The sequence below is a fragment of the Balaenoptera musculus genome, chromosome 2, assembly GCF_009873245.2.
Source record: "Balaenoptera musculus isolate JJ_BM4_2016_0621 chromosome 2, mBalMus1.pri.v3, whole genome shotgun sequence".
Lineage (NCBI taxonomy): Eukaryota > Metazoa > Chordata > Mammalia > Artiodactyla > Balaenopteridae > Balaenoptera > Balaenoptera musculus.
Genome location: NC_045786.1, coordinates 12,263,277 through 12,285,832, shown reverse-complemented (window position 1 = coordinate 12,285,832; position 22,556 = coordinate 12,263,277). Strand labels below are relative to the sequence as shown.

Below are 22,556 nucleotides of genomic sequence, written 5' to 3'. Positions count from 1 at the left end.
AACCTTTCTTACATGTATACAATTTTTTTTCATGTGTAAAGATGTCAGAATTATGAGAGGTTTCTTAAGTTCTCACGTAAACAGGATAGGACAACCAGTAATTTCAGAGGATAAGTGTCAATGAAATGTAATATAAAGGTGGAGTAACTCAGGAAATTGCTCTCATTATTTCTCATTGTAATTCCTAAGACTATAGATGTACCAATGGCTAATGAACAGGGAAGTGCAAGTACTGTGTTAACCAGCACAATGTCTAAGTATAGTTTTGTGTGCCACTCACTGTCAGCACAGATTTTAATGTTTTAAAGAGTGAACAAAGCAGTGGCCTTACTTTTATCCAGTCTGGCCTCTTGAGATCAAGGGAATGCATTAATTTTAAGATGTGTTATCAGATTAGTTGAGAAGCGTGTCTGTATACATAATGCTGGTAGTGTCTGTATATATAGTGCTGGTATGCCTATTGCAGAATAAGCACAGCTAGTTTGGATTTTTTAGTTTTAAGTTGATGTCATGATTATAGACAATTGACTTTGAGTTCCTTGCTTGACTGTGGAAGGATGGTCAAGGACCAATGGAGGGACTTCCCTGGTGGCGCTGTGGTTAAGAATCCGCTTGCCAATGCAGGGGACACGGGTTCGAGCCCTGGTCCGGGAAGATCTCACATGCTGTGGAGCAGCTAAGCCCATGAGCCACAACTACTGAAGCCCATGTGCCCAGAGCCCGTGCTCTGCAAGAAGAGTAACCACCACCATGAGAAACCCACGCACCGCAACGAAGAGTTGCCCCCCTCACCACAACTAGAGAAAGCCCGCGTGCAGCAACGAAGACCCAACACAGCCATAAATAAATAAATAAATAAATAAATAAATAAATAAATAAATACAAGTGGAAGGATCCCATTGGTTATCAAGGAAAGGCAATTGGTCAAAGGTTTAAATGTTACCTAATCATGAATCTCTGGTTTTTAGGTAAGATAAGGTTTGCTTCATGGCTTCCCTAATTATGTAACTTGGGAAGAAAGAAATACTTCTATTTGAATTACGCAGCTAAACGTGGTTTTCCCCCTTTTCTCCACCTTGTTTAGAGACGTATAAAATTTGGGGATGCTTAAAGTTTACAGAAGGAATGAATAGATTTGATTAGGTATAAGTTCCTAAAAGGCATCTGTAAGCCCATTACTATTTTGAGGAAACAGTTCTCTCTATGTTGTTCTGTTTCATTTTCAAATTAGGATCCCAAGTCCTTGATTTAGATTCCCAAGGAGGGTGATACGTTTAAATAAAATTCAGTGGGTCCCAAGATTGTATTACGTGGCACCATGTTATTTTGGTTGTCTTGCCTGAAAGGTTTATGTTTTTCTCATCCTCTTTCTATAGTTTTTCGTTGTCGTCGTTGTTCGGAAGAAATGTAATATTCATCACTCCCTATGCTCCATGTTTATTTTCTACTGCCGTACCAGTTTTGTTTGTAGTAGCAATTCTGGATCACCGAGGACTTGAACAGTGGAAGGTATGGAAATGTGGTTGACTCTGATTTCCTTTTAGCAGACAGATTTATTAAAACAGTTCATTCCTTCAGTTACTCATATAGCAGCTAAGAGGCTCAAAACCGTGTGAAGGAAGCAGTTGATGCTATGAGCTAAAGTTTCTTTAGAGTTTACTCCCCCATAAATTATGATGGGGGAGTATAGAATCTAGAAGTAAATCCAATTGTGTTTTCAGGTAAAGTAGTATGAAAATCATGTTAGTAACTTAAAATTTTATTGAATGGGTACCTAGATAAAAACTATGAGACAAATAACTATTAGTGTGATTTTTTTTTTTTAATTACTGTCATTTAAAAACTAAAATGGCCTAGTAGGTCAGGATTTCGGTGAAAACCTAAAACCTAATTCCTTGATCCTTTTGTTCATTTTCCACTCACATTTTTCTCTAAGATAAAACAGACTCATGGTAGCATTTTTAATTGAACTGAGTAGTAAACCACTATTGATAAGTTGCAGGAGGGCATGTACCTGTGATTCTTCAGTTACATTTCTCTAAACTGGTAGTCCATATGCTTTATATAGTAACATTTCATTAGGCACAAAGCCTTTTCTCAGAAACCACATTTTATAGAGGAGAGGAAATGCATTAGCATCCTTTGAACATCAGAATTGGTTATCTTCAGCTTGGGTAAATATAGTCTTATACTGCAATGTTTTTGTCATAATTTTTATACTGAAAAAAAAAAGGCATCGAGATAATCTCACTACTTTATGTGGTTTTCCTCTTTCCCAAAGAGATGAGAAAGTTTAAACTCTAAAATTTTACCGTGCTATTCATTGTGCTCATATGAAGGAAGTGCATTGAGAATAAAAATAGATTTCAGACCTTTGGACATCGGATAAGTTAATATGTAGGTAGTTGTACTGGAATAATTCAAGAGTGTATCCTTCAAATGTGTAACGTATTCAAATTTAAGTTATTTGTCACATGAGATCATAAGTCCAGACCTTATTATTTATTTATTTTTAAATTTTTATTGGTGGATAGTTGATTTACAATGTTGTGTTAGTTTCAGGTGTACAGCAAAGTGAATCAGTTATACATATACATATATCCACTCTTTTTTTAGTGTTTATTTCTTTTGACATCCCTAGAGTGTCTATAACTATCTCAAAGAGGCACTGAGAAACTAGATGGCATTTAATTCAGTTTCATTCCCCGAATGTACTAAGTGCAATGGGCATGGGCTCTATTATGTTCCCTCATGAGTCTCCTGGGTTCCAGCCCAGTACCTAGCAGAGTAAATGTTCAGTAAATACTCACTGAATGAAGAAATTTTTTTTTTAAATAAGGCATCTCATTATTATTTAACTTTGCATACCTTTTATTGAATGGGCCATGTCTTTTTTTATATATAAATTTATTTATTTTGTTTATTTTATTTTTGGCTGCGTTGGGTTTCTGTTGCTGCACGTGGGCTTTTCTCCGGTTGCGGCAAGTGGGGGCTACTCTTCATTGCGGTGCGCGGACTTCTCATTGTGGTGGCTTCTCTTGTTGCAGACCACGGGCTCTAGGCATGTTGGCTTCAGTAGTTGTGGCACATGGGCTCAGTAGTTGTGGCTCTAGGGCGCAGGCTCAGTAGTTGTGGTGCACGGGCTTGGTTGCTCCACGGCATGTGGGATCTTCCCGGACCAGGGCTCGAACCCGTGTCCCGTGCATTGGCAGGCGGATTCTTAACCACTGCGCCACCAGGGAAGCCCCTGAAGGAAGAAATTGAAGGGAAGTATGAGCTTGGGAATATTTAGTTGGTGGATGTGAAAATTAAAGATGATTTGACTCTACAATTACTGGGAATCATCACTGCCAAAGTAATTCTGAGCATTTTAAACTGAAGTAGTATAAAAAGAGTATTAAAGTATTGAATTCTATAATGGGAAAAAATAGGTTTTGAAACCAGAAATAAGAATTTATTGATTTTATCTTTGTGTCATCTTCCAAATCTTGAGGCCTCAGCTCAGAAAGATTATTTAAAAGTAGAACTTCACTAATTTGAAGTGATTTTGAAGGTGTTGCCATATCCAAAGGGAGTTGCTCTGACTTGCTTTAGGGGTAACATCCAACCCAAGTCCAGTCTACAGCAATTCCTAGTTTTGCTATGTTTTCTTTCTGTGGCTTGGTTGGGGAAGAAATGTTGCACAGATTTCAAGCATGCTTTAGGACTGTTGTGTTCAATAGTCCTGGCTGCATGCTTATGCCATTGGTATGAGGCCTGGGCAAGTAGCATGAATCAGATCAAAACAGACCTATTGGGAGAAAAATCAGTGTATTTCTTCCTACTGTAAATTAGGCCAGTGGCAATAATTCTGTGAGTAATGTTTAGAGAGTTCACGGTCATCAGATTATTTGTAGTAAAATGTTATCTAGCCTGCTTTCTCACAAGTGAATTTTCTAAATAATTGAACAGTCCATTTATGTGTAAAATAAAAAACAGAAAGACTGCTTTTGATAAAATTCTTTAAAAAGTAATCTATGGGGCTTCCCTGGTGGCGCAGTGGTTAAGAATTCACCTGCCAATGCAGGGGACACGGGTTCGAGCCCTGGTCCGGGAAGATCCCACGTGCTGCGGAACAACTAAGCCCGTGCACTACAACTACTGAGCCTGCGCTCTAGGGCCCATGCGCCTAGAGCCCGAGCTCCGCAACAAGAGAAGCCACCACAATGAGAAGCCTGCGCACCGCAGCAAAGAGTAGCCCCTGCTCGCTGCAACTAGAGAAAAGCCTGGGTGCAGCAACAAAGACCCAGTGCAACCAAAAATAAAGTAAATAAAATAAATAAATTAAAAAACCCACCATTCACTTTATAGCAGTATACCATATATACTCAATAAATATTTTTTTTAAAAAAGGAATCTATGGTACACTTATTTGCCTTTGTAAAATAACAATACAGTTTAATCTTCCCTTAATGACTGAGGGGCCTCATGATGGCATGGGTCAATGGCCGTGAAGCCTTGGCAGATTGCTGAGATGTGACAGTCCCTTTGTACTTTAAAGGCTCTCAGAGAGTTGGGACTTTTATCTTTGTGTTTTATTCTTTCCTGTCTCCTCCCTCACTTTCTGATTGTTCCTCTCACCACTGTCTCTTTCCAGCCTTAATTCTCCATCATAATTTCCCATGTTGAATTAGAGACACCATCAAACATGCTTGTCAGAACTGACTCTAAGATAATAGGAAATGGGTTTCTCATTCGTGACCAGGATGCTCTGCTATGAGTAATGTGCTTAAGCTTTAGTTTTTGGTCAACCAGAGAGCTTTTTTGCCTTTGTCTTCTTCTTTGCATTCTTTAGTGGTATCCTGGAAATGCTGAATTTGTCTGATTAAGGGACTTGTGAATGTGTGCAGTGGCACATTAAAACAAAAAAAAAAAACAAAACAACATGGGTTAGTTGTCCTAATCCTCAAAATTGGAGTTGACTTGTCATTGCCTGGTTAGTATTTTGCTCCATCTCTGGCATATGGAATCCTTTATAGCATGTACCTGCCATTGTCTTCCTTTTGCTTATGCATTTTTATCGATAGTGTTTATGTTTCCTAATGGTGTATTTTAAAAATATATCAAAGTTTTAACTTTTTAAATAGTCAAATCTTTTGAATTTTTGTGATTCTTTTTTTTCTTCCAGTTTTATTGAGATATAATTGACATACAGCCTTGTATAAGTTTAAGGTGTATAGCATAACGATTTGACTTACATACATCGTGAAATGATTACCACGGTAAGTTTAGTGAACATCCTTCATCTGATAGATACAAAATTAAAGAAATAGAAAAAATAATTTTTTCCGCTGTGATGAGAACTCTTAGGATTTCCTCTCAACAACTTTCATGTATAGCATACAGAAGTGTTAATTATATTTATCATGTTGTACATTACATCCCTACTACTAAGTTATAACTGGAATTTTATACCCTTTGTCTTCATCCAGTTCCTCCTCCCCTGACCCCTGACCTCTGGTAACCACAAATTGATCACTTTCTTTGTGAGTTTGTTTGTTTGTTTTTGAAGTACAATTGACCTACAACACTATATTAGTTACTGGTGCATAACATAGTGATTTAATATTTCTATACCTTTCAAAATGATCACCATGATTAGTCTAGTTACCATGCTATGCATTTTTGTATTTAGTTTTCCAGTCCACCAAGATGTGCTAATGATGAAGTAATTCAAATATCAGGTCTTCATCGAAGACTCCAAATCACAGTACACATAGATCTAGTACAAATAAGAATTTTTAAAAAATTTCCTCTCTCTAATACTTCTTTAATAAATGTATATTATGTCTGCATTGTGTAAATAAGTTAGTCTTCCTCATCCTGGCCTTCCCTTTCCTTGAAAGTAAAATTTTTTTCCTCATACTGATTACAATGGTTGAACAGGTTCAGTAGGCACCTTGCATTAGTATGCTGACAAATAGAATTTAGGCAATTTTTGACAATAGACAATAGAATGACAATTTTTTAAATTTAATTTTTATTTTATATTAGAGTGTAGGTGGTTTACAATGTTGTGTTAGTTTCAGGCGTACAGCAAAGGGATTCAATTATACATCGCTTCTCAGCCTTTTGGCTAAGATCAAGTGCACTTATACTTATACATATATCCATTCTTTTTCAGATTCTTCTCCCATATAAGAATCTTCTCTCATATAGGTTATTACAGAATATTGAGTAGAGTTCCCTGTGCTAGACAGTAGGTCCTTGTTGATTATCTATTTTATATATAGTAGTGTGTATATGTTAATCCCAAACTCCCAATTTATCCCTCCCCCCACCTTTCCCCTTTGGTTACCATAAGTTTGTTTTCAAATAGACAATGACAATTTGAAAAAAGTCCAGTGGTATATGTGCATTTTTATATTTTAAAGCAGTTAAAGTAGAACCCTCTCCCTTTCTTCCCACTCCCTGCCCTACTCCCTCCCAGCCTTTTTATACTTTGAACTGGAATGATTTTAGGAAGTGTTGATGTCAAGTAGATTGGCAATGTGTAGAGAGGCAGTCTCAGTGATTTTACTTGAAGTAATGATTGAGTCTAAACGAATGTTCCACTTAGATTGGAAGTTCTCTGAATAATTTTAGCAATGGACTATGTGGTTGCATTTCTTAGCTTATCAAAGTACAACAAAGTGGTGTGCAAAATAGGTAATTGTGGAGGGAATTTATGCCAATGTGTCACAGAACACCTGTGCAGCCAATTTGTAAAATAAACTCAAATAAGGCTTTCAGTTCTAATGACAAACAGGAAACATTCACACTTTTTGTTTCTTGCAGTGAAATTTGAGCTATACTTGTGATGTAATAGGAATGAAAGAAGTAGAACACAGTCAGGAAACACTTGGCTGTCATTTCACTGCCTTTGCCATCTTGTTGAAAAGTGCAAACCTGGGGGAGTAAACAATTATGCTTTTTACTTTAAACAATGCTCATGTCTCTATAAACAGTAGGTGCCTGAGACAGACACCCCAGTAATTCCAGGTATATACAGAATTCCTCAGTAATTCCAGCTTATACAGAATTCCAGGACAAAGAAGAGAGAGATTTAAGATGTATGTTGAACTTTTCCATAGAAGATAGTTCTCTGACAGATTTTTCATTACCTTTTCATTTTATTGATTGACTGTTGGCAGATGTCACTACTACTCAGAATTGTGGCAATTTGTAAAGAGATGGCTATAGTGATTTAGAAAACAACTTGACCCTACAGGAATAGACAGCATAATTTTAACAGTTAAGCTAAGCTGTTGTAATAAAAAGAAATTAAGAAGAAAATTCTTTAAAAAGAAAATTATAATATTGAAGTATCTGGGAATAAAGTGAATAAAATATACATTAACTTGTTTTGCATTATAAAGATATAAAAGTAGAATTAATAGTTGCCATAATTTAGGGTTCCTGATCAGCTCCTCAACAATGTGTTTGCCACAGATTAAATATATACATGTTGCAAAGCCTTCCCTATTTTGAGAAGGCTGCTATTTTTCTATTTCTATTCTTAATTGTTCTTTAGTATATCAGAAATATCTCGATAATCTGGCCTTCAACACAAGCCTTGGTTTTCTTCAGAAAGTATATAAAACGTTTTCCTTTTTAGGTTTTTATGGATCATGCTTCTTTAGGATGTTGCTGGTTTTACTTTTCCCTCTTTCTCTATTTTTTCAGAAATTAATTAATTTTTGGCTGCGTTGGGTCTTTGTTGCTATGTGTGGGCTTTCTCTAGTTGTGGCGAGCAGGGGTTACTCTGTATTGCGGTGCACGGGCTTCTCATTGCGGTGGCTTCTCTTGTTGTGGAGCACAGGCTCTAGGTGCACGGGCTTCAGTAGTTGTGACAGGCGGGCTCAGTAGTTGTGGCTCACAGGCTCTAGAGCGCAGGCTCAGTAGTTGTGGTGCATGGGCTTAGCTGCTCCGCGGCATGTGGGATCTTCCTGGACCAGGGATCGAACCCGTGTCCCCTGAACTGGCAGGCGGATTCTTAACTACTGCGCCACCAGGGAAATCCCCTTCTTTCTCTATTTTTGAATTATTTTTCTTTTATATTGTCCTGCTTGGTTTTCTTTTAGAATAGTTTTATGTGGTCTACTCTGCTTAAAATTAAGTGGTCTTTCCTAATTTTCACTAATTTACTAAGTCTTTAAAAGAAAATAAGGAAACTTCACCTCAGCCGCTAAAAAAGAAAACAAACAAACATACCATTAGTGGGTACTTAGTGGGCTAGAGGCTCCATATAATAGTCATATTTATAATTTAAGGATGAGGCTTCCCCTCTCAAGTTAAGGTTAATAAGAATATTCATATACATGGGTCAGAGCAGCCGACTGCAAAGATAACTCACGCCAAGAGATGGTCACTAAAGTTCTTTTTGAGCAGGATGGGGTGGTTCTCCCAGTTAAGTCAGGGCAGCTGTACTACAAGCATATTCTTAGCAGGAGTAATCAAAAGTAATTGATATAAAGAAAGCTATAACTGACCCAAGTATCTATATCCAAATTATCTATCTATATGTCTGTCTGTCTATCCATCCTGTTGCAGGAATGTAGTGTCACAAGAGAAGAGTGGTGGTCTGTATGATGTCTAGAGAAAAGACAGCCAAGGAACACAGATGGCAATACATGGGTCAGTGTATCTCTACTTTTATTGAGGTGAGAAGGTGCTCTGGGCAAGCCATGCTAATGTGCTGAATAGAGAAGAAAAATAAAGGAAAATAGTTCTTGGAAATAGGAAGTAAATATTCATTGAATAATATTGAATGAAACAAATTCATTCAACAAATATTGACTGCCAGGAGTAGGTACTGTGCTAAGTACTGTGTAAACTCATAGGTTATATGGTAGATCTTTAATAAATAGAGGCTATAATAATCGTATCTTGCACAAATTATTTTGCTCATTAAGAAAGGTCTTTGGAGTCAAGTTGGCTGGGGTTCAAACTGAGGCATTTTACATCCTATCTAAAGCAAAGAAGGGACACTGACAAATGAAAAAGAAACAACAAGTGGAAAGGAAAAACAAAGGAGACAGAATGCAGTGAATGGAAGAAAAGCTAAAATAAGAAAAAAGTAAATCTATAATTGATATCTTCAGAGAGATAGTATCAAGATCCTGGAGAAGGAATTGCTATTTTTAGAAAGAACTCTTGTGAATTAAAAATAGCACAGCTGAAGTTAACTAATAGCACAGGTGAAGTTTGGAAGATAAATTGGAGGAAATCTCTCAGAAAGTGGAACAAGGAGACATGGAATGGAAAATAGGGACAAAATAAGAAAATGAGATTAATCTTGGAAGCCCAATATTTGACTAATAGGTTTTCCAGAGGTAGAACAAAGACAATGGTTGAGAAGAAAGACTATACAAAAGATTTCCCAGAACTCAAGAATAGTCGTCTCCAGATTGTAAAGTCCCACAGAGTGTCCACAGGGTCTTTGTGGACAGCCATACAAGTGTGTCTATGGATTAAGATGAGATTAGTGCTCCCTAAAGTGGTGCAGTGCACAACATGTACAACTGTGTGTGGCCACCAAATGAATGCAAAAAGACCCATGCCACAGCATTTCAACTAGAAATTTCAGAGTATTAGGCATAAAAAAATAACCTCAAATCCTTCAGAGAGGAAAAATAAGTCACATCCAGAACCTTAGAACAAGAATGGCATCAGACTTCTCAAGAGAAACATCATAACAGAAGACCATGGAAAAATGCTTTGCAAATTCTGAGGGAAAATGATTTCCAAGCTATAATTCTATACCTAGCTATATCAGTTAGTATTCTTAATTGTCAACAGCAGAATCTATATAGTTAGTTTAAGCAGATAAGAAATTTATTAACTTCAGATTGCTTAGGTGGTTTATGGAATTTTCTGCTGAGCCAGAGAATGCAGGCTTGTATACCAAGGTGCCAGGTCCACACCCAAAGACCACTGTGGGAGTTGCACTTGAGAAGACATCTCCACTACCACACCTGGCACAGACAGCACAGCTGGCTGCATGATGAAGAAGCTTCACTCTTGAGCCATCCCTCCCCTCCAGACTAGATGTCTCTATTTCCATCATTTTCCAAAAAGATGGATTCTGCAAACAACTACTATCTCACGTTGCTTACTTCTGAACTGAAGTCTCATAGAGGTATGTGTCATTAGAAGAGCTTAGGCTGCATACCTCCTTCTGCCAACCCCAGTAGCAAAAGAGCACATTCAAGATTCTACCTTGGAAAAGTGAGACTCAATGTGTGGGAAATTTACCAAGGGAAGGTGATTAAAAGATCTTGGTTGGTATGGAAAATAAACAATATTTACTACACCCACCAAACTATTAAGAATGAGGGTAGAATAAACATACTTTCAGACATTCAAGTCTCAAAACAACGTACCACCCCCTCAACTTTTCTCAGAAATCTGCTGAAAGAAGTTCTACCTACACGAGGCTGTAAACCAAGGAAAATTAAGACACAGGATCCGGGAAACAGGCATCCATCTCAGATGAGACAAAGGGAATCCCCATCATGGTGGTGGCAAGAACCTTCAAGTTAAAGACTGGGCAGCGGGTCAGCCTGGAGCAGGAGGACTCTGGGCTTCAGGAGGCCTGGCTGTACGAAGACAGTTTACCTAACGAGTGTGAGTGTTGTTGGTGGGGATTGACACTGTGTCGAATAATTTTGGGATAGGCCAGTGAGAGGAAGAGAAAACTAAGCAAATGGAAGAAAAGACAATTACTACTTTTAGGGCAAACAAAAAGTTATACAAGGAAAGGAAATATAACCAAAACCCATTAAGTATGTGTATTGAACTGTGAAAGATAATTTCATAATCATATACACCCTGAATATTGATTTAGCAAAAATGAAATATATAATTATATTGAGAATGGAGGGGGAGTATGTGTATGTGTGTGGGGTGAGGTAAGAGTTAAATTCTTGTTTTCCATAGTAGAAAATTAATATATAATATCTAAAAGTAAAAATCAAGAAGAATTTAAGTATTTCTATTAAACTTAATGGTACCATGTGTGTATATGAATATAAATTACATTTATATTAATAATTCACATGACTATAATATAAGCACATTATTTTGTTTTATTTATTTATTTTTGGCCTTGCTGTATGGCTTGCGGGATCTTAGTTCCCTGACCAGGGATCGAACCCGGGCCCTTGGCTGTGAGAGCATGGAATCCTAACCACTGGACCACCAGGGAATTCCCTAAGCACATTATATTAAAATATAGAGGCAGAAAAAGACCTGTATGCAGAAAACTATAAGATACTGATGAAAGAAATCAAAGACGACACAAACAGATGGAGAGATATACCATGTTCTTGGACTGGAAGAATCAATATTGTGAAAATGACTATACAACCCAAAGCAATCTACAGATTCAGTGCAATCCCTATCAAATTACCAATGGCATTTTTCACAGAATTAGACAAAAAATTTTACAATTTGTATGGAAACACAAAAGACCCCGAGTAGCCAAAGCAATCTTGAGAAAGAAAAACGGAGCTGCAGGAATCAGGCTCCCTGACTTCAGACTATACTACAAAGCTACAGTAATCTACACAGTATGGTACTGGCACAAAAACATGGAACAGGATAGAAAGCCCAGAGATAAACCCACGCACCAATGTTCACCTAATCTATGACAAAGGAGGCAAGAATATACAGTGGAGAAAAGACAGTCTCTTCAATAAGTGGTGCTGGGAAAACTGGACAGCTACATGTAAAAGAATGAAATTAGAACACTCCCTAACACCATACACAAAAACTCAAAATGGATTAAACACCTAAATGTGAAGCCAGACACTACAAAACTCTTAGAGGAAAACATAGGAAAAACGCTCTCTGACATAAATCGCAGCAAGATCTTTTATGACCCACCTCCTAGAGAAATGGAAATAAAAACAAAACTAAACAAATGGGACCTAATGAAACTTAAAAGCTTTTGCACAGCAAAGGAAACCATAAACAAGACGAAAAGACAACCCTCAGAATGGGAGAAAATATTTTCAAATGAAGCAACTGACAAGGCATTAATCTCCAAAATATACAAGGAGCTCATGCAGCTCAATATTAAAACAAACTACCCAATCCAAAAATGGACAGAAGACCTAAATAGACATTTCTCCAAAGAAGACATACAGATGGCCAGCAAACACTTGAAAAGATGCTCAACATCACTAATTATTGGAGAAATATAAGTCAAAACTACAATGAGGTATCACCTCACACTGGTCAGAATGGCCATCATCAAAAAATCTACAGACAATAAATGCTGGAGAGGGTGTGGAGAAAAGGGAACCCTCTTACACTGTTGCTGGGAATGTAAATTGATACAGCCACTATAGAGAGCAGTATGGAGGTTCCTTAAAAAACTAAAAATAGAACTACCATATGACCCAGCAATCCCACTCCTAGGCATATACCCAGAGAAAACCATAATTCAAAAAGATACATGCACCGCAATGTTCACTGTAGCACTATTTACAAAAGCCAGGACATGGAAGCAACCTAAATGTTCATCAACAGAGGAGTGGATAAAGAAGATGTGGTACATATATACAATGGAATATTACTCAGCCATAAAAAGGAACGAAATTGTGTCATTTGCAATTGTGTCATTGGACCTAGAGATGGTCATAAGTGAAGTAAGTGAAGAGTGAAGTAAGTCAGAAAGAGAAAAACAAATATCGTATATTAATGCATATATGTGAAATCTAGAAAAATGGTATAGATCTTCTGGTATAGATGATCTTGCAAAGCAGAAATAGAGACACAAACTTAGTGAACAAATATATGGATACCAAGGGGAAAACGGGGCAGGGGATGAAATGAGAGATTGGGATTGACATATATACACTACTATGTATAAAATAAATAACTAATGAGAACATATTGTACAGCACAGGGAACTCCATACTCTGTGGTGACCTAAATGGGAAGGACATCCAAAAAGGAGGGGATATATGTATATGTATGGATGATTCAATTTGCTGTACAGCAGAAACTGACACAGCAGTGTAAAGCAACTATACTCCAATAACAATAAATAAATAAATATAAATACACACACACACACACACACACAGAGAAAATAAAATATGGAGGCAAATACCAGAATAAAGGTTAAAAGAGTGAAACTAGTTACCTCTGGGGAGTGGGAGGGTTGTAGCAGGGACAGTTGTTTTCCATTTTAAACTATTGAACTATTTGATTTAAAAAATATGTAAATAATAAAAATTACAGAGTAAATTCAATATATTAAAGATTCTTGCAAGCTCCATGTCGCAGATTCTAGCTCAGTGCTGTTTTTTTGTTTGTTTGTTTTATTGAAGTATAGTTGATTTACAATGTTGTGTTAGTTTCAGGTGTACAGCAAAGTGATTTGGTTGTATGTATATTTTTTTCAGATTATTTACCATTATAAGTTATTACAAGATATTGAATATAGTTCCCTGTGTTATACAGTAAATCCTTGTTGCTTATCTATTTTACGTATAATAGTTTGTATCTGTTAATCCCATACTCCTAATTTATCCCTCCCCCCATTCCCTATGGTAACCATAAGTTTTTCTGTGTCTGTGAGTCTGTTTCTGTTTTGTATATAGATTCATTTATATTATTTTTTAGATTCCACATATAAGTGTATCATATAATATTTGTCTTTCTCTGTCTTATTTCACTTAGTATGATATTCTCTAGGTCCATCCACGTTGCCGCAAATGGCATTATTTCATTGTTTTTTAAGGGTAATATTCCATTGTGTCTTTTTTTTTTTAAATAAAAAGTTAAAAAAATAGGCTTTATTTTTTTTAGAGCAGTTTTATGTTTACAGCAAAATCAAGAGGAAAGTACAGAGATTTCCCATATTTTATTTTATTTTATTTTTTTAATTTTAATTTTTATTTTTTTTAAAAACATCTTTATTGAAGTATAATTGCCTTACAATGGTGTGTTAGCTTCTGCTTTATAACAAAGTGAATCAGTTATACATATACAGTATGTTCCCATTTCTCTTCCCTCTTGCATCTCCCTCCCTCCCACCCTCCCCATCCCACCCCTCTAGGTGATCACAAAGCACCAAGCTGATCTCCCTGTGCTATGCGGCTGCTTCCCACTAGTTATCTATTTTACATTTGGTAGTGTATATATGTCCATGACACTCTCTTACCCTGTCACATCTCACCCCACCCCCTCCCCATATACTCAAGTCCATTCTCTAGTAGGTCTGTGTCTTTATTCCCGTCTTGCCACTAGGTTCTTCATGGCCTTTTTTTTTTCCTTTTTTTTCCCTTAGATTCCGTATATATGTGTTAGCATACTGTATTTGTTTTTCTCTTTCTGACTTGCTTCACTCTGTATGACAGATTCTAACTCCATCCACCTCATTACAAATACCTCCATTTCATTTCTTTTTATGGCTGAGTAATATTCCATTGTATATATGTGCCACATCTTCTTTATCCATTCATCTGTCGATGGACATTTAGGTTGCTTCCAGGTCCTGGCTATTGTAAATAGAGCTGCAATGAACATTTTGGTACATGACTCTTTTTGACCTATGGTTTTCTCAGGGTATATGCCCAGTAGTGGGATTGCTGGGTCGTATGGTAGTTCTATTTGTAGTTTTTTAAGGAACCTCCATACTGTTCTCCATAGTGGCTGTATCAATTTACATTCCCACCAACAGTGCAAGAGTGTTCCCTTTCCTCCACACCCTCTCCAGCATTTATTGTTTCTAGATTTTTTGATGATGGCCATTCTGACCGGTGTGAGATGATATCTCATTGTAGTTTTGATTTGCATTTCTCTAATGATTAATGATGTTGAGCATTCTTTCATGTGTCTGTAGGCCATCTGTATATCTTCTTTGGAGAAATGTCTATTTAGGTCTTCTGCCCATTTTTGGATTGGGTTGTTCGTTTTTTTGTTATTGAGCTGCATGAGCTGCTTGTAAATCTTGGAGATTAATCCTTTGTCAGTTGCTTCATTTGCAAATATTTTCTCCCATTCTGATGGTTGTCTTTTGGTCTTGTTTATGGTTTCCTTTGCTGTGCAAAAGCTTTTAAGTTTCATTAGGTCCCATTTGTTTATTTGTGTTCTTATTTCCATTTCTCTGGGAGCTGGGTCAAAAAGAATCTTGCTGTGATGTATGTCATAGAGTGTTCTGCCTATGTTTTCCTCTAAGAGTTTGATAGTGTCTGGCCTTACACTTAGGTCTTTAATCCATTTTGAGTTTATTTTTGTGCATGGTGTCAGGGAGTGTTCTAATTTCATACTTTTACATGTACCTGTCCAATTTTCCCAGCACCACTTATTGAAGAGGCTGTCTTTTCTCCACTGTATATGTTTGCCTCCTTTATCAAAGATAAGGTGACCATATGTGCGTGGGTTTATCTCTGGGCTTTCTATCCTGTTCCATTGATCTATATTTCTGTTTTTGTGCCAGTACCAAACTGTCTTGGTTACTGAAGCTTTGTAATATAGTCTGAAGTCAGGGAGCCTGATTCCCCCAGCTCCATTTTTCGTTCTCAAGATTGCTTTGGCTATTCGGGGTCTTTTGTGTTTCCATACAAATTGTGAAATTTTTTGTTCTAGTTCTGTGAAAAATGCCAGTGGTAGTTTGATAGGGATTGCATTGAATCTGTAGATTGCTTTGGGTAGTAGAGTCATTTTCACAATGTTGATTCTTCCAATCCAGGAACATGGTATATCTCTCCATCTATTTGTATCATCTTTAATTTCTTTCATCAGTGTCTTATAATTTTCTGCATACAGGTCTTTTGTCTCCTTAGGTAGGTTTATTCCTAGATATTTTATTCTTTTTGTTGCAATGGTAAACGGGAGTGTTTTCTTAATTTCACTTTCAGATTTTTCGTCATTAGTGTATAGAAATGCAAGAGATTTCTGTGCATTAATTTTGTATCCTGCTACTTTACCAAATTCATTGATTAGCTCTAGGAGTTTTCTGGTAGCATCTTTAGGATTCTCTATGTATAGTATCATGTCATCTGCAAATAGTGACAGCTTTACTTCTTCTTTTCCGATTTGGATTCCTTTTATTTCTTTGTCTTCTCTGATTGCTGTGGCTAACACTTCCAAAACTATGTTGAATAATAGTGGTGAGAGTGGGCAACCTTGTCTTGTTCCTGATCTTAGTGGAAATGGTTTCAGTTTTTCACCATTGAGGACAATGTTGGCTGTGGGTTTGTCATATATGGCCTTTATTATGTTGAGGAAGGTTCCCTCTATGCCTACTTTCTGCAGGGCTTTTATCATAAATGGGTGTTGAATTTTGTCGAAAGCTTTCTCTGCATCTATTGAGATGATCATATGGTTTTTCTCCTTCAATTTGTTAATATGGTGTATCACATTGATTGATTTGCGTATGTTGAAGAATCCTTGCATTCCTGGGATAAACCCCACTTGATCATGGTGTATGATCCTTTTAATGTGCTGTTGGATTCTGTTTGCTAGTATTTTGTTGAGGATTTTTGCATCTATGTTCATCAGTGATATTGGCCTGTAGTTTTCTTTCTTTGTGACATCTTTGTCTGGTTTTGGTATCAGGGTGATGGTGGCCTCGTAGAATGAGTTTGGGAGTGTTCCTCCCTCTGCTATATTTTGGAAGAGTTTGAGAAGGATAGGTGTTAGCTCTTCTCTAAATGTTTGATAGAATTCGCCTGTGAAGCCATCTGGTCCTGGGCTTTTGTTTGTTGGAAGGTTTTTAATCACAGTTTCAATTTCAGTGCTTGTGATTGGTCTGTTCATATCTTCTATTTCTTCCTGGTTCAGTCTCGGCAGTTTGTGCATTTCTAAGAATCTGTCCATTTCTTCCAGGTTGTCCATTTTATTGGCATAGAGTTGCTTGTAGTAATCTCTCATGATCTTTTGTATTTCTGCAGTGTCAGTGGTTACTTCTCCTTTTTCATTTCTAATTCTATTGATTTGAGTCTTCTCCCTTTTTCTCTTGATGAGTCTGGCTAATGGTTTATCAATTTTGTTTATCTTCTCAAAGAACCAGCTTTTAGTTTCATTGATTTTTGCTATTGTTTCCTTCATTTCTTTTTCATTTATTTCTGACCTAATCTTTATGATTTCTTTCCTTCTGCTGGCTTTGGGGTTTTTTTGTTCTTCTTTCTCTAATTGCTTTAGGTGCAAGGTTAGGTTGTTTATTCAAGATGTTTCCTGTTTCTTGAGGTAGGCTTGTATTGCTATAAACTTCCCTCTTAGCACTGCTTTTGCTGCGTCCCATAGGTTTTGGGTCGTCGTATCTCCATTGTCATTTGTTTCTAGGTATTTTTTGATTTCCCCTTTGATTTCTTCAGTGATCACTTCGTTATTAAGTAGTGTATTGTGTAGCCTCCATGTGTTTGTTTGTATTTTTTACAGATCTTTTCCTGTAATTGATATCTAGTGTCATAGCGTTGTGGTCGGAAAAGATACTTGATACGATATCAATTTTCTTAAATTTACCAAGGCTTGATTTGTGACCCAAGATATGATCTATCCTGGAGAATGTTCCATGAGCACTTGAGAAAAATGTGTATTCTGTTGTTTTTGGGTGGAATGTCCTATAAATATCAATTAAGTCCATCTTGTTTAATGTATCATTTAAAGCTTGTGTTTCCTTATTTATTTTCATTTTGGATGATCTGTCCATTGGTGAAAGTGGGGTGTTAAAGTCCCCTTCTATGATTGTGTTGCTGTCGATTTCCCCTTTTATGGCTGTTAGTATTTGCCTTATGTATTGAGGTGCTCCTATGTTGGGTGCATAAATATTTACAATTGTTATACCTTCCTCTTGGATCGATCCCTTGATCATTATATAGTGTCCTTCTTTGTCTCTTGTAATAGTCTTTATTTTAAAGTCTATTTTTTTTTTAAATTAATAGCTACTCTATTTATTTAGTTATTTATTTATTTTTAGCTGTGTTGGCTCTTCGTTTCATGCGAGGGCTTTCTCTACTTGCGGCAAGCAGGGGCCACTCTTCATCGTGGTGCGGGGGCCACTCTTCATCGCGGTGCGCGGGCCTCTCACTATCGCGGCCCCTCCCATTGCGGAGCACAGGCTCCAGACGCGCAGGCTCAGCAGTTGTGGCTCACGGGCCCAGTTACTCTGCGGCATGTGGGATCTTCCCAGAACAGGGCTCAAACGCGTGTCCCCTGCATTAGCAGGCAGATTCTCAACCACTGCACCACCAGGGAAGCCCTTAAAGTTTATTTTGTCAGATATGAGAATTGCTACTCCAGCTTTCTTTTGATTTCCATTTGCATGGAATATGTTTTTCCATCCCCTCACTTTCAGTCTGTATGTGTCTCTAGGTCTGAAGTGGGTCTCTTGTAGACAGCATATATATGGGTCTTGTTTTTGTATCCATTCAGCCAGCCTGTGTCTTTTGGTGGGAGCATTTAATCCATTTACATTCAAGGTAATTATCGATATGTATGTTCCTATTCCCATTTTCTTAAATGTTTTGGGTTTGTTATTGTAGGTGTTTTCCTTCTCTTGTGTTTCTTGCCTAGAGAAGTTCCTTTAGCATTTGTTGTAAAGCTGGTTTGGTGGTGCTGAACTCTCTCAGCTTTTGCTTGTCTGTAAAGGTTTTAATTTCTCCATCACATCTGAATGAGATCCTTGCTGGGTAGAGTAATCTTGGTTGTAGGTTTTTCTCCTTCATCACTTTAAGTATATCCTGCCACTCCCTTCTGGCTTGCAGAGTTTCTGCTGAAAGATCAGATGTTAACCTTATGGGGATTCCCTTGTGTGTTATTTGTTGTTTTTCCCTTGCTGCCTTTAATATGTTTTCCTTATATTTAATTTTTGACAGTTTGATTAATATGTGTCTTGGCGTGTTTCTCCTTGGGTTTATCCTGTATGGGACTCTCTGTGCTTCCAGGACTTGATTAACTATTTCCTTTCCCATATTAGGGAAGTTTTCAACTATAATCTCTTCAAATATTTTCTCAGTCCCTTTCTTTTTCTCTTCTTCTTCTGGGACCCCTATAATTCGAATGTTGCTGCGTTTAATGTTGTCCCAGAGGTCTCTGAGACTGTCCTCAGTTCTTTTCATTCTTTTTTCTTTATCCTGCTCTGCAGTAGTTATTTCCACCATTTTATCTTCCAGGTCACTTATCCTTTCTTCTTCCTCAGTTATTCTGCTATTGATCCCATCTAGAGTATTTTTAATTTCATTTATTGTGTTTTTCATCATTGCTTGGTTCCTCTTTAGTTCTTCTACGTCCTTGTTAAATGTTTCTTGCATTTTGTCTATTCTATTTCCAAGATTTTGGATCATCCTTACTATCATTATTCTGAATTCTTTTTCAGGTAGACTACCTATTTCCTCTTCATTTGTTAAGTCTGGTGTGTTTTGACCCTGCTCCTTCATCTGCTGTGTGTTTTTCTGTCGTCTCATTTTGCTTATCTTACTGTGTTTGGGGTCTCCTTTTCACAGGCTGCAGGTTCGTAGTTCCCGTTGTTTTTGGTATCTGTCCCCAGTGGCTAAGGTTGGTTCAGTGGGTTGTGTAGGCTTCCTGGTGGAGGGAACTAGTGCCTGAGTTCTGGTGGATGAGGCTGGATCTTGTCTTTCTGGTGGGCACGTCCACGTCTGGTGGTGTATTTTGGGGTGTCTGTGGCCTTATTATGATTTTAGGCAGCCTCTGCTAATGGATGGGGCTGTGTTCCTGTCTTGCTAGTTGTTTGGCATAGGGTGTTCAGCACTGTAGCTTGCTGGTCATTGAGTGATGCTGGGTCTTGATGTTGAGATGGAGATCTCTGAGAGATTTTTGCCGTTTGGTATTACGTGGAGCTGGGAGGTCTCTTGTGGACCAGTGTCCTGAAGTTGGCTCTCCCACCTCAGAGGTACGGCCCTGATGCCTGGCTGGAGCACCAAGAGCCTTTCGTCCACACGGCTCAGAGTAAAAGGGAGAAAAAATAGAAAGAAAGAAAGAGGCTATAATATAGTGAAGTAAAATAAAGCTATTATAAAGCAAAGCTATACAGACAAAATCTCACCCAGAAGCATATACATATACACTCACAAAAAAAGGAAAAGGGGAAAAATTAATATATCCTGCTCCCAAAGTCCACCTCCTGAATTTGGGATGATTCGTTGTCTATTCAGGTATTCAACAGATGCAGGCACATCAAGTTGTTTGTGGAGTTTTAATCCGCTGCTTCTGAGGCTGCTGGGAGAGATTTCCCCTTCTCTTCTCTGTTCGCACAGCTCCTGGAGATCAGCTTTGGATTTGGCCCCGCCTCTGCGTGTAGGTCGCCTGAGGGCGTCTGTTCCCCGCCCAGACAGGACGGGGTTAAAGGAGCAGCTGCTTCGGGGGCTCTGGCTCACCCAGGCCGCGGGGAGGGAGGGGTACAGAGGAGGCGGGGCGAGCCTGCGGCGTCAGAGGCCGGCGTGACGTTGCAGCAGCCTGAGGCGCGCAGTGCGTTCTCCCGGGGAAGTTGTCCCCGGATCACGGGACCCTGGCAGTGGCGGGCTGCACAGGCTCCCGGGAGGGGCGGTGTGGAGAGTGACCTGTGCTCGCACACAGGATTTTTGGAGGCGGCAGCAGCAGCCCCAGCATCTCACGCCCGTCTCTGGGGTCCGCGCTGACCGCCGCGGCTCGCGCCAGTCTCTGGAGTTCGTTTAGGCGGCACTCTGAATCCCCTCTCCTTGTGCGCCGTGAAACAAAGAGGCAAGAAAAATTCTCTTGCCTCTTCGGCAGCTGCAGACTTTTTCCCGGACTCCCTCCCAGCCAGCTGTGGTGCGCCAACCCCTTCAGGCTGTGTTCACGCCGCCAACCCCAGTCCTCTCCCTGCGATCCAACCGAAGCCCGAGCCTCAGCTCCCAGCCCCGCCCGCCCCGGCGGGGGAGCAGACAAGCCTCTCGGGCTGCTGACTACTGCTCGGCGCCGAGCCTCTGTGCGGGAGTCTCTCCGTTTTTCCCTCTGCGCCCCTGTTGCTGTGGGATCCGCGCTGATAGCCGCGGCTCGCGCCAGTCTCTGAAGTTCGTTTAGGCGGCGCTCTGAATCCCCTCTCCTCGCGCACCAGGAAACAAAGAGGGAAGAAAAAGTCTCTTGCCTCTTCGGCAGCTGCAGACTTTTTCCCGGACTCCCTCCCGGCTAGCTGTGGTGCGCTAACCCCTTCAGGCTGTGTTCACGCCGCCAACCCCAGTCCTCTCCCTGCGATCCGACCGAAGCCGAGCCTCAGCTCCCAGCCCCGCCCGCCCCGGCGGGGGAGCAGACAAGCCTCTCGGGCTGGTGAGTGCTGGTCGGCACCGCTCCTCCGTGCGGGAACCTCTCCGCTTTGCCCTCCGCACCCCTGTGGCTGCGCTCTCCTCCGTGGCTCCGAAGCTTCCCCCCTCTGCCACCCACAGTCTCTGCCCGCGAAGGGGCTCCTAGTGTGTGGACACCTTACCTCCTTCACAGCTCCCTCCCACTGGTGCAGGTGCTGTCCCTATTCTTTTGTCTCTGTTATTTCTTTTTTCTTTTGCCCTACCCAAGTATGGGGGGAGTTTCTTACCTTTTGGGAGGTCTGACGTTTTCTGCCAGCGTTCAGTGGGTGTTCTGTAGGAGCAGTTCCACGTGTAGATGTATTTCTACTGTATCTGTGGGAAGGAAGGTGATCTCCGCGTCTTACTCTTCCGCCATCTTCTCTCCTCCCCCTCCATTGTGTCTCTTAATCCCATGTGCCTATCTCACTTCTCCCCTCTTCCCCCTCCTCACTGGTAACCACTAGTTTGTTTTCTGTATCCGTGAATCTATTTCAGTTTTGTTATATTCACTAGCTTTATTTTTTAGATTCCACATATAAGTGATGACATAGAGTATTTGTCTTTGTCTGACTTATTTCACTTAGCATAATACTGTCTAGGTCCATCCATGTTGCTGCAAATGGCAGTATTTTATTCTTTTTATGGCTCAGTAATATTCCATTGTTATACCACATCTTCTTTACCCATTCATCTGTTGATGGACACTTAGGTTGCTTCCATATCTTGGCTATTGTAAATAATGCTGCTATGAGCATTGGAGTGCATGTATCTTTTCAAATTAGTGTTCTCATGTGCTTTGGACATATACCCAGGCGTGGAATAGCTAGATCATGTGGTATTTCTATTTTTAGTTTTTACAGGAACCTCCATACTGTTCTCCATAGTGGCTGCACCAATTTACAATCCCACCAGCAGTGTACACGGTTTCCCTTTTCAGGGAGTGATTTTCCTTGATGTATCTTGGCTTAAGATATAATTTTGTGTTTTTTCTTATAGAATTAAACATGCTAATTATAGAAAATACAAATATCTTAGATATGTTTTGGTAAGATCCCATAGGATAATTCTGCTAGAAGTGAAAGGGTTTGGGATTTGAGATCAGAGCTGTATTAAGACCTTGCCACTGGAATTGTGTGTGACTTTAGACAGGGAGAGAGTTCCTTATTCTCCCCGAACTTTGGTTGATGTCTTCACCTTTTAAATTGGGTGAATATGGTTGACACCTTTTGGGTTTCTCAGTTCTCACCCCCTTTCTCTGGAAAC

At 39.2% G+C, this 22,556-nt stretch overlaps 1 long non-coding RNA gene across 2 annotated transcripts; it reads left to right on the top strand.

The window, feature by feature from the left end:
• Nucleotides 1–806: 806 nt before the first annotated feature.
• Nucleotides 807–10,727, top strand: LOC118891290. 2 transcript variants are annotated; one of them, XR_005018930.1, is made up of 4 exons: nucleotides 807–968; nucleotides 1,377–1,509; nucleotides 8,572–8,681; nucleotides 10,425–10,727. It is a non-coding gene; the product is annotated as an uncharacterized LOC118891290 (long non-coding RNA). The 2 variants fall into 2 exon arrangements; XR_005018929.1 differs by having other exon boundaries at nucleotides 807–1,509.
• Nucleotides 10,728–22,556: the final 11,829 nt, after the last annotated feature.